Source organism: Lissotriton helveticus, chromosome 11 (assembly GCF_964261635.1).
Source record: "Lissotriton helveticus chromosome 11, aLisHel1.1, whole genome shotgun sequence".
In the NCBI taxonomy this organism is placed as follows: domain Eukaryota; kingdom Metazoa; phylum Chordata; class Amphibia; order Caudata; family Salamandridae; genus Lissotriton; species Lissotriton helveticus.
Genome location: NC_136072.1, coordinates 1,113,224,631 through 1,113,237,304, shown reverse-complemented (window position 1 = coordinate 1,113,237,304; position 12,674 = coordinate 1,113,224,631).

Below are 12,674 nucleotides of genomic sequence, written 5' to 3'. Positions count from 1 at the left end.
CCCCCTACAGCAAGTCGTTGATACGACTTGTGATGTAATGGCACACGTGGTAACAACACGGTCGTTGAAACAATCGCGTTATAAAGCCATGCGTAGAGAATTTTTGAGTTGAAACATCATACATTCGCTTTCCTTTGACAATTTTTCTATGTGGCCGTTTGCTTTCGTTTTGGAAACGTGAATTCTTTTGTGTGCTATCTGTATAAATGTCCTATATTGTTTCTTTTTCATTCTGTTGTTCGTGTGGAACACCTGGCAAATCACGCTTTTGTGTTTCAGATAATACAATATTTTTCAACACAACAATTGTTTGACTAATTTTTCCTAATTTGCATCCTTGAACCGCACAATTGTATTCTGTCATTTTATTGTATATCCGTACATATCTCCAATATGAACTGCTGTTCTTTTGATAGAGTTAAAAATTCAAAAAGGCATCTTTCTTTACATGAAAAAGCATTTTGCCTTAGTACATCAGATTACATCTCTGCAGCAAGAAGTATTTATAGAAAGTCGTAGTTTTTAAATCGAAACTGGGATTCATTCCTGCCTCCGAGAGAGGACAATGCTATTAATAAACTAAGAGGAAAGTCAATTGTCATCTCTGCCCTATATGTGGCCTAGATTCTAATTATATGTGGAGCACATTATAGTTTATTACATCGAATGCGAGAGGTTTTTGTAAGCGCACATCCTGAACTCATGTGCTGTCATATGTGACAATGAACAAAAAGGATGCTCAGTGACAAAGTATTTGCCTAGGATCACACAATTTAGTCAAGCAGGGAAGCCAGGATTGGTCTATTTCCGGGATCACGTCGGAGAATTCAGCCACTAGTTGGGTATCTCTTTCTGACATCAAAGGTTAATACTTTGTCTGTAATTCTTGGAAGAGGAGATGAGTGCGTGGGTGACAGGCAGAATCCACATTTTATTTTTAGCAGTGTCACATAGCGCGAGCCTTGCCCACGGAAATACGAGCCCTTCACAGACTACTTTACATTTATTTTTTTACGACTCCGGGAGCTTTGCCAGACTTACAGGATGCGAAGCCCAGGCTTGGATTTGAACCTGGTTCACACATGCTGTAGTAACCAAGCTGTGGCCTCCCATGGGAAACATCCTTTACAACGAAACTTTTACAACGCAGTGCTTTTACAACGCAGGTTTTACAACGAAAACCATTAGAACGCATTGCACTGGGGGGCGCTCTAGAATAGGGAATATTTTTAATTTACTATCCAACACCTTCCCTACTATCCACGGGGACTGGAGTTGGAATAGTAAATTAAACTATTCACTATCCAGCACCCCAAAGCGCTATGCGTTGTAACAGCATGCGTTGTAAAAACTGCGTTGTAACAGCATGCGTGGTAAAAGCATGCGTTGTAATGTCATACATCCCCTCCCATGAAATCTCAGCTTGTTTTGGGCTTGGGGTTCCAAGGGGGCCGCGAGCTGAACCAGAGTCAAGCGTCTGGCTCGAGCTTTCAGTGGCTTGCTCACCTCTAAAAACTGCACTGCTCAAAGAAATACGGAGGTGTAGAAAATCAACATCGCTGGGGTCTACCACGGGCTCTGTGATTGGCTGCATGCCACCCAGCCAAAGAGCCCAACTAAAAATAAATAACTCTAGGAGGGCCGCCTACCTTAGAACTGCTTTATGGCGAGATGCAGAAGGCACACATGCTAATGATATTTTTATACACAAGATAATACCTTTATTTCTTGGTCTGTGATGTGGCAGTAGTGTTGCAGTGAGGATACACACTAGACAGTTTCACTCTTTGATGTCTCAATGGAGTTATAACCAGGGCCAATGGAATTATACGATTTTGCGGTTTTACAACCGTGTTTTCTTTCACAAAATAGTGCACTTGAAACATGTGTCTCCGCATACAGGAACTGCATACCCTTGTTTGTTTTGCACTTGAAACATAAGCCACATCTGCTGCATAATCTGCAGAGTTTTACCAAAAAGAATTCTGGGGCATATTATCAAGGGGGTTTTTCTCCGCTTTTTTGGCTTTAAAAGCCAAGAAAGCAGAGATAAAATTATCTCCCTATTACCTAGCTGTCGCTAACACCAGTTAGCGACAGCTTGTAGGCAATAGCGACCATCTTGTGCCCCGCTTTGCATGTCAGTGATATTTATCACTAATGACATGCAAAGTGGGCGTGCCAAGATGTTAGCGACTGGAAACAGTCGCTAACATCGCTATCTCCTATTACCAACTTATGGAGATATTCACGCTAAGCGCGAATATCTCCAAAAGCTAACACCTGCCCTGAGCAGTTCTTAGCCATGTTATCCAATGGGAGGTGGATAACATGGCTAAGAGCATTCGCTCGGTAATGCATGAATATCGCCGACTTTTCAGCGATATTCATGCATTGCGGCCGTTTTTTATCGCATTTGCGATAAACCTTGGTAATACCAAGGTTTATTTGCGATAAAAATCGCCGCAGCTCAGCGGTAAATTTTTGTCTCTAACCAAGCAATAGTGATAATTATCCCTATTGCTTGGTAATATGCCCCCTAATACCTCTAGGAGGGCCGCCTACCTTAGAACTGCTTTATGGCGAGATGCAGACGGCACACATGCTAATGATATTTTTATACACAAGATAATACCTTTATTTCTTGGTCTGTGATGTGGCAGTAGTGTTGCAGTGAGGATACACACTAGACAGTTTCACTCTTTGATGTCTCAAAGGAGTTATAACCAGGGCCAATGGAATTATACGATTTTGCGGTTTTACAACCGTGTTTTCTTTCACAAAATGGTGCACTTGAAACATGTGTCTCCGCATACAGGAACTGCATACCCTTGTTTGTTTTGCACTTGAAACATAAGCCACCATCTGCTGCATAATCTGCAGAGTTTTACCAAAAAGAATTCTGGGGCATATTATCAAGGGGGTTTTTCTCCGCTTTTTTGGCTTTAAAAGCCAAGAAAGCAGAGATAAAATTATCTCCCTATTACCTAGCTGTCGCTAACACCAGTTAGCGACAGCTTGTAGGCAATAGCGACCATCTTGTGCCCCGCTTTGCATGTCAGTGATATTTATCACTAATGACATGCAAAGTGGGCGTGCCAAGATGTTAGCGACTGGAAACAGTCGCTAACATCGCTATCTCCTATTACCAACTTATGGAGATATTCACGCTAAGCGCGAATATCTCCAAAAGCTAACACCTGCCCTGAGCAGTTCTTAGCCATGTTATCCAATGGGAGGTGGATAACATGGCTAAGAGCATTCGCTCGGTAATGCATGAATATCGCCGACTTTTCAGCGATATTCATGCATTGCGGCCGTTTTTTATCGCATTTGCGATAAACCTTGGTAATACCAAGGTTTATTTGCGATAAAAATCGCCGCAGCTCAGCGGTAAATTTTTGTCTCTAACCAAGCAATAGTGATAATTATCCCTATTGCTTGGTAATATGCCCCCTAATACCTCTAGGAGGGCCGCCTACCTTAGAACTGCTTTATGGCGAGATGCAGACGGCACACATGCTAATGATATTTTTATACACAAGATAATACCTTTATTTCTTGGTCTGTGATGTGGCAGTAGTGTTGCAGTGAGGATACACACTAGACAGTTTCACTCTTTGATGTCTCAAAGGAGTTATAACCAGGGCCAATGGAATTATACGATTTTGCGGTTTTACAACCGTGTTTTCTTTCACAAAATGGTGCACTTGAAACATGTGTCTCCGCATACAGGAACTGCATACCCTTGTTTGTTTTGCACTTGAAACATAAGCCACCATCTGCTGCATAATCTGCAGAGTTTTACCAAAAAGAATTCTGTTTCTAGCTCTAACGGATCAACTATTACTCAAAATGTGGAGAAATGTGTTCGCATATAGTGGGAAGCCCTTCGCAATTATTCTTCATCTTTCAGTTGATTAGTTTAGTATTTGGATGTTAAACTGGTGAAATCTTTCGCCAGACAGTATTACAATGTGTACATATTATAAATGAACAACCCCGAAAAAATGTAATGTGTTTTAATATGATAAATAAGTGTATAATCAATTCTATTGTTTTTTAATTGTGACTGCTTGTATGATGTAATTTTAGAAATGATTGACTGCAGTGTCTTGTACTTTTTAGGTCATTTTGACCGAAATAAAGTCTTTTTTAACTGAAATGAAATGAATGAAGCATTACTATACAAAATGTCCCACAGTATACCTCATCATTAACACCTGTTCTCTGATGTCACAGTGGACTTCATTGAAGATGTACATCATTAACTTCCATTCTGTGATGCCACAGTGGCCTTCCAATAAGTATGTATGCTATTAACATCTGTTCTGTGATGTCACATTGATCTCGCAGTGCAGATATACATTATTGCCTGCTGCTATCTGGGCTCACTTAGAATTTCCAGTGAAGATGCAGGACATTAACTGCCACTGTGTCTTGGACTGTACTGCAACATTTATACAGCACTTTTTACCCCTATGTGAGGCGCTGAAGTGCTTGCCTACTTGGGTTGTGTAAGGTATGTAGTTGGAAGTGTGTTGTCTTTGTTTTGGTCCCATTGTAGTAAGTGATGACAACTGAAGTGCGGTTAACATGCTCTGGGACACGGCGCTTAGCAGTGTGATTGGTGAAGAAGTGTGAGAGATAGGTGTACAGTTTATGGTTTTCGGTAAGCTGGCAGCTTCAGCAGCTCTACAGATGCTTTTATGATCTTTTTAGGTCTCGGGCCTAGCCACTGCGTCAGCAGTGGGCGGAGCCACGAGTCTTTTCTGAGGGCTTCTGAAAATGTACCTAGGGATTCCACGCTGCTCGTGCGTATTTTTTCCTAGGTGCATTGCTATTGGCCTTTGCGCGAGTGTGCTTTAGAAACAGAACACGCAATAGGCTATAGGCGGTCGCGTAGCTCCGCCTATGGCCTATTGGTGTCTGTTACGCGCACCAGAAGGCCATATATCTTCAATTATCTCGGCCGTCATGGCAGAGATAATTGAAGACATATGCTGGGCGCTCGTGCACCACTCTCGAGTTTCTTTCTTTTTTTTTTTAATCCATTTCATGGAGCTCTCCCTGTCAGCGTGTCTTCTCTGTGCACACACTTTCGCCATCGCGTGCAGCACTCTCGGTTCTTTTCATGCCTAGCCTGGTAGTGCCAGGGATCATGGAGAGGAACGGGGGCTTTGCAGCCGAGCTGGGGAGCTCAACCTTCGGGGGCGGTGGCAAGGAGCAGAGGGGGGCACTGCTGGAGGGGATATTTTCCCAAGCAGTACTTAATTGTTTGGAGCTCACAGTGGAGCGCAGATAGGGGAACTTGTTGAAAGACAGACGGCCAGTAAACTATTGTAGTCGCAGTCTATCCATGCCATGAGTGATATGAATACCTCAGCGTTGTCACTTACCTGTAGCGATGAGGCTGACCGAGTAGCGCATGAATGCACAACAAGTGTGCTATATGAAGTAATACGGACATGAATTCTGTCCATGCGCATGAGAGTGACAGTGAGTGCAGAGTGAGTGCGAGAGCGACAGTGAGTGCAGAGTGAGTGCGAGAGTGACAGTGAGTGCAGAGTGAGTGCGAGAGCGACAGTGAGTACAGAGTGAGTGCGAGAGTGCAGAGTGAGAGTGAGTGCAGAGTGAGTGCAGAGAGAGTGAGTGTGCAGGGTACGAACACTCGAACTAAGCCCACCACACATAAGACCACACACATAAGACCACACACACACACCACACACCACTCTCACCACACACACACCACCACACACTCACCACCACACACGCAACCACACACCCAACCACACACACACACCACCAGCCGTCACTGCACACTTTCACCGGGCACAAACACCACCAGCCGTCAGTGCATGCTTTCACCGGGCACAAACACCATCAGCCGTCAGTGCAGGCTTCCACCAGGCACACAACACCAGACGTCAGTGCACACTTTCACCAGGCACACACACCTCCAGCCGTCTGTGCACGCTTTTACCATGCACACACACCACCAGCCATCAGTGCATGCTTCCACCAGGCACACACACCTCCAGCCGGCAGTGCACGCTTCCACCAAGCACACACACCACCTGCCATCAGTGCACAATTTCTACAGGCACATACACCACCAGCCATCAGTGCACACATCAATTGTTAATGCATCCACAATTACCTATTGTAGCAATCGCAGTATGGTGCACTTTACTTTTAAACATATTCATCTAAAGCGCAGCATGCCACCATTGCTACAATTCCAATCCAACCCACATAATTCCACCACACACCACATGCATACACTCCATAACACATGGCTAAAAGACATTGCCATTTACAATGCCATTAGCTCTAACTCAAATAAATCCGAGACCTATTGCATTTCTAATGCTTTTTTTTTAGTATAGTCCGCTTATATCAGTGGTACTCGCAGACATTTTCCTTGGGGCCATAAAGTATGGTCTGTGTTGTGCCTGAGAGCCTCATTGATGCCAGCACCGTGGGAGTGCAGGTTTGTAGGGGTTGCGGGAGAGGGGTTAAGGTGGGCATTGGGGAAGCAAATTATGTACATGGTATGGTCAGTGAGTCATGGGATTATTTTAGGGTTTCATTCCAAACTGGCCTCTAAAGAAGGCCCCTCGTCTATAGAAGAGTAATAGATTTGACAAATCGCTTTTATGCTGTATCTGAATCGCCATCCCTCTACCAGACCCTGTGGCAAGCCTTCTATGCTTGCTATCGTAACTCTGGGAGTGTCAAGTGTAAAAAGGAAGTAACTTGATTAATGAAGTGGAATGAAATACAATTTCACAATGTGAAACCAGAAAATCTGGGATCAATCCCGGCAGTCCCATTTGACAAAATAGTGTGATCCTATGCAATTGTCTAATTTCACTTTGCCTACTTTTTCTTGTGACATATCAGAGCACATTGAAATACATAGGTTACACATAAACGGTGTACAACAACACATTCTCATGTGTTTGATTTAATAAGCTGTAATGTTGTCTATGTATAATAACAACCAAGACCAGTCCACTATTGACATTGTTGTCAGGGTGGGAGGAGGCATGAATGTGTCTGCGTTTATTTTTCAAAACTACCAGTTTTAAAAGTACTTCTGAATGCAGTGAATGAATAAATGAATTCGAATTTGTAGAGCGCAACTAAACCCGAAGGCATCAAGGCGCTGAAAGATGGTATGGCAGTATGAACAAGTGATGTGCAGATCATAGGTAAGCTTCTCGGAAATGCCAGGTCTTAAGTGATTTACGGAAGAGGGGGTGAGAGGCAAGTTCCTTGAGGTCATCAGGGAGCGTGTTCCATAGTTTGGGTGCGAGGGAGCGGAAGGCACTTCCCCCCCATCTGGCCTTACGGACTCGGGGAACTATCCGAAGATTTTTGTCGGCAGAACGAAGAGCCCTGCCGGGAACATAGAAGGACACGAGGGGACGGATGTCTTCTGGCCCAGTCCCATTTAGGGCGTGGTGCGTAAGGCAAAGGGCCTTAAAGTTAATCCTGGCCTGGATGGGGAGCCAGTGCAGGTTTTTTCTAATAGCAGTGCCTGACGCACACTTCGGTGCATCTGCAACTAAAGCGGGCCGCTGCATTTTGCACAATCTGAAGGCGTTGGACCAGGCCGTTGTTAATGCCTAGGTGATGTCATCTGATGGACTCAGGTGAAACACTTCTGCATGTAAATGAAATAATTTGCTTTGAATGTTGAAGGAAATTTATCATAGTTTTACATGTTTTGATGGAGAACACCATATTTGCATCTTTTCTTTGACTTCAGTTAGCGTGTAAATAAATGCTATTTAACATCATTCTGAAAATTAGTGCTGTCTCAGTACAGCTGTTATTTACAACAAGGGGTGGTGATGGACAGAGTCTCTCTCTCATCATGGGAACAGAGCAGACCAGACTACAACAGCCAATTCTTACACTGGGAAGGAAACAAGCTTCCGGGGACCGGTTTCTGGCATTTCAGCCGTCTTCGGCCCGGCTTGCTTGAATCCTGATGGTGCAATGAGCAAGGGACTCACATCTGAGCATACCCTTCCACGCTTAGGGTGGACAAAATTATTTACAACAAGGGGTGGTGATGGACAGAGTCTCTGAATTAAGCAGAGTACTCTCACCCAGTCAAGAGATCAGGGCTAGATCCAACACCGTTTTTTAGCTCATTGCACCATCCCAGTTTCAGAACCTGGCTGTATGCAAATTAGTCTGTCCCTGGCCCAGTGCATCATGGGAACAGAGCAGACCAGACTACAACAGCCAATTCTTACACTGGGAAGGAAACAAGCTTCCGGGGACCGGTTTCTGGCATTTCAGCCGTCTTCGGCCTGGCTTTCTTGAATCCTGATGGTGCAATGAGCAAGGGACTCACATCTGAGCATACCCTTCCACGCTTAGGGTGGACAAAATTATTTACAACAAGGGGTGGTGATGGACAGAGTCTCTGAATTAAGCAGAGTACTCTCACCCAGTCAAGAGATCAGGGCTAGATCCAACACCGTTTTTTAGCTCATTGCACCATCCCAGTTTCAGAACCTGGCTGTATGCAAATTAGTCTGTCCCTGGCCCAGTGCATCATGGGAACAGAGCAGACCAGACTACAACAGCCAATTCTTACACTGGGAAGGAAACAAGCTTCCGGGGACCGGTTTCTGGCATTTCAGCCGTCTTCGGCCCGGCTTGCTTGAATCCTGATGGTGCAATGAGCAAGGGACTCACATCTGAGCATACCCTTCCACGCTTAGGGTGGACAAAATTATTTACAACAAGGGGTGGTGATGGACAGAGTCTCTGAATTAAGCAGAGTACTCTCACCCAGTCAAGAGATCAGGGCTAGATCCAACACCGTTTTTTAGCTCATTGCACCATCCCAGTTTCAGAACCTGGCTGTATGCAAATTAGTCTGTCCCTGGCCCAGTGCATCATGGGAACAGAGCAGACCAGACTACAACAGCCAATTCTTACACTGGGAAGGAAACAAGCTTCCGGGGACCGGTTTCTGGCATTTCAGCCGTCTTCGGCCCGGCTTGCTTGAATCCTGATGGTGCAATGAGCAAGGGACTCACATCTGAGCACACCCTTCCACGCTTAGGGTGGACAAAATTATTTACAACAAGGGGTGGTGATGGACAGAGTCTCTGAATTAAGCAGAGTACTCTCACCCAGTCAAGAGATCAGGGCTAGATCCAACACCGTTTTTTAGCTCATTGCACCATCCCAGTTTCAGAACCTGGCTGTATGCAAATTAGTCTGTCCCTGGCCCAGTGCATCATGGGAACAGAGCAGACCAGACTACAACAGCCAATTCTTACACTGGGAAGGAAACAAGCTTCCGGGGACCGGTTTCTGGCATTTCAGCCGTCTTCGGCCCGGCTTGCTTGAATCCTGATGGTGCAATGAGCAAGGGACTCACATCTGAGCATACCCTTCCACGCTTAGGGTGGACAAAATTATTTACAACAAGGGGTGGTGATGGACAGAGTCTCTGAATTAAGCAGAGTACTCTCACCCAGTCAAGAGATCAGGGCTAGATCCAACACCGTTTTTTAGCTCATTGCACCATCCCAGTTTCAGAACCTGGCTGTATGCAAATTAGTCTGTCCCTGGCCCAGTGCATCATGGGAACAGAGCAGACCAGACTACAACAGCCAATTCTTACACTGGGAAGGAAACAAGCTTCCGGGGACCGGTTTCTGGCATTTCAGCCGTCTTCGGCCCGGCTTTCTTGAATCCTGATGGTGCAATGAGCAAGGGACTCACATCTGAGCATACCCTTCCACGCTTAGGGTGGACAAAATTATTTACAACAAGGGGTGGTGATGGACAGAGTCTCTGAATTAAGCAGAGTACTCTCACCCAGTCAAGAGATCAGGGCTAGATCCAACACCGTTTTTTAGCTCATTGCACCATCCCAGTTTCAGAACCTGGCTGTATGCAAATTAGTCTGTCCCTGGCCCAGTGCATCATGGGAACAGAGCAGACCAGACTACAACAGCCAATTCTTACACTGGGAAGGAAACAAGCTTCCGGGGACCGGTTTCTGGCATTTCAGCCGTCTTCGGCCCGGCTTGCTTGAATCCTGATGGTGCAATGAGCAAGGGACTCACATCTGAGCATACCCTTCCACGCTTAGGGTGGACAAAATTATTTACAACAAGGGGTGGTGATGGACAGAGTCTCTGAATTAAGCAGAGTACTCTCACCCAGTCAAGAGATCAGGGCTAGATCCAACACCGTTTTTTAGCTCATTGCACCATCCCAGTTTCAGAACCTGGCTGTATGCAAATTAGTCTGTCCCTGGCCCAGTGCATCATGGGAACAGAGCAGACCAGACTACAACAGCCAATTCTTACACTGGGAAGGAAACAAGCTTCCGGGGACCGGTTTCTGGCATTTCAGCCGTCTTCGGCCCGGCTTGCTTGAATCCTGATGGTGCAATGAGCAAGGGACTCACATCTGAGCACACCCTTCCACGCTTAGGGTGGACAAAATTATTTACAACAAGGGGTGGTGATGGACAGAGTCTCTGAATTAAGCAGAGTACTCTCACCCAGTCAAGAGATCAGGGCTAGATCCAACACCGTTTTTTAGCTCATTGCACCATCCCAGTTTCAGAACCTGGCTGTATGCAAATTAGTCTGTCCCTGGCCCAGTGCATCATGGGAACAGAGCAGACCAGACTACAACAGCCAATTCTTACACTGGGAAGGAAACAAGCTTCCGGGGACCGGTTTCTGGCATTTCAGCCGTCTTCGGCCCGGCTTGCTTGAATCCTGATGGTGCAATGAGCAAGGGACTCACATCTGAGCATACCCTTCCACGCTTAGGGTGGACAAAATTATTTACAACAAGGGGTGGTGATGGACAGAGTCTCTGAATTAAGCAGAGTACTCTCACCCAGTCAAGAGATCAGGGCTAGATCCAACACCGTTTTTTAGCTCATTGCACCATCCCAGTTTCAGAACCTGGCTGTATGCAAATTAGTCTGTCCCTGGCCCAGTGCATCATGGGAACAGAGCAGACCAGACTACAACAGCCAATTCTTACACTGGGAAGGAAACAAGCTTCCGGGGACCGGTTTCTGGCATTTCAGCCGTCTTCGGCCCGGCTTGCTTGAATCCTGATGGTGCAATGAGCAAGGGACTCACATCTGAGCATACCCTTCCACGCTTAGGGTGGACAAAATTATTTACAACAAGGGGTGGTGATGGACAGAGTCTCTGAATTAAGCAGAGTACTCTCACCCAGTCAAGAGATCAGGGCTAGATCCAACACCGTTTTTTAGCTCATTGCACCATCCCAGTTTCAGAACCTGGCTGTATGCAAATTAGTCTGTCCCTGGCCCAGTGCATCATGGGAACAGAGCAGACCAGACTACAACAGCCAATTCTTACACTGGGAAGGAAACAAGCTTCCGGGGACCGGTTTCTGGCATTTCAGCCGTCTTCGGCCCGGCTTGCTTGAATCCTGATGGTGCAATGAGCAAGGGACTCACATCTGAGCATACCCTTCCACGCTTAGGGTGGACAAAATTATTTACAACAAGGGGTGGTGATGGACAGAGTCTCTGAATTAAGCAGAGTACTCTCACCCAGTCAAGAGATCAGGGCTAGATCCAACACCGTTTTTTAGCTCATTGCACCATCCCAGTTTCAGAACCTGGCTGTATGCAAATTAGTCTGTCCCTGGCCCAGTGCATCATGGGAACAGAGCAGACCAGACTACAACAGCCAATTCTTACACTGGGAAGGAAACAAGCTTCCGGGGACCGGTTTCTGGCATTTCAGCCGTCTTCGGCCCGGCTTGCTTGAATCCTGATGGTGCAATGAGCAAGGGACTCACATCTGAGCATACCCTTCCACGCTTAGGGTGGACAAAATTATTTACAACAAGGGGTGGTGATGGACAGAGTCTCTGAATTAAGCAGAGTACTCTCACCCAGTCAAGAGATCAGGGCTAGATCCAACACCGTTTTTTAGCTCATTGCACCATCCCAGTTTCAGAACCTGGCTGTATGCAAATTAGTCTGTCCCTGGCCCAGTGCATCATGGGAACAGAGCAGACCAGACTACAACAGCCAATTCTTACACTGGGAAGGAAACAAGCTTCCGGGGACCGGTTTCTGGCATTTCAGCCGTCTTCGGCCCGGCTTGCTTGAATCCTGATGGTGCAATGAGCAAGGGACTCACATCTGAGCATACCCTTCCACGCTTAGGGTGGACAAAATTATTTACAACAAGGGGTGGTGATGGACAGAGTCTCTGAATTAAGCAGAGTACTCTCACCCAGTCAAGAGATCAGGGCTAGATCCAACACCGTTTTTTAGCTCATTGCACCATCCCAGTTTCAGAACCTGGCTGTATGCAAATTAGTCTGTCCCTGGCCCAGTGCATCATGGGAACAGAGCAGACCAGACTACAACAGCCAATTCTTACACTGGGAAGGAAACAAGCTTCCGGGGACCGGTTTCTGGCATTTCAGCCGTCTTCGGCCCGGCTTGCTTGAATCCTGATGGTGCAATGAGCAAGGGACTCACATCTGAGCATACCCTTCCACGCTTAGGGTGGACAAAATTATTTACAACAAGGGGTGGTGATGGACAGAGTCTCTGAATTAAGCAGAGTACTCTCACCCAGTCAAGAGATCAGGGCTAGATCCAACACCGTTTT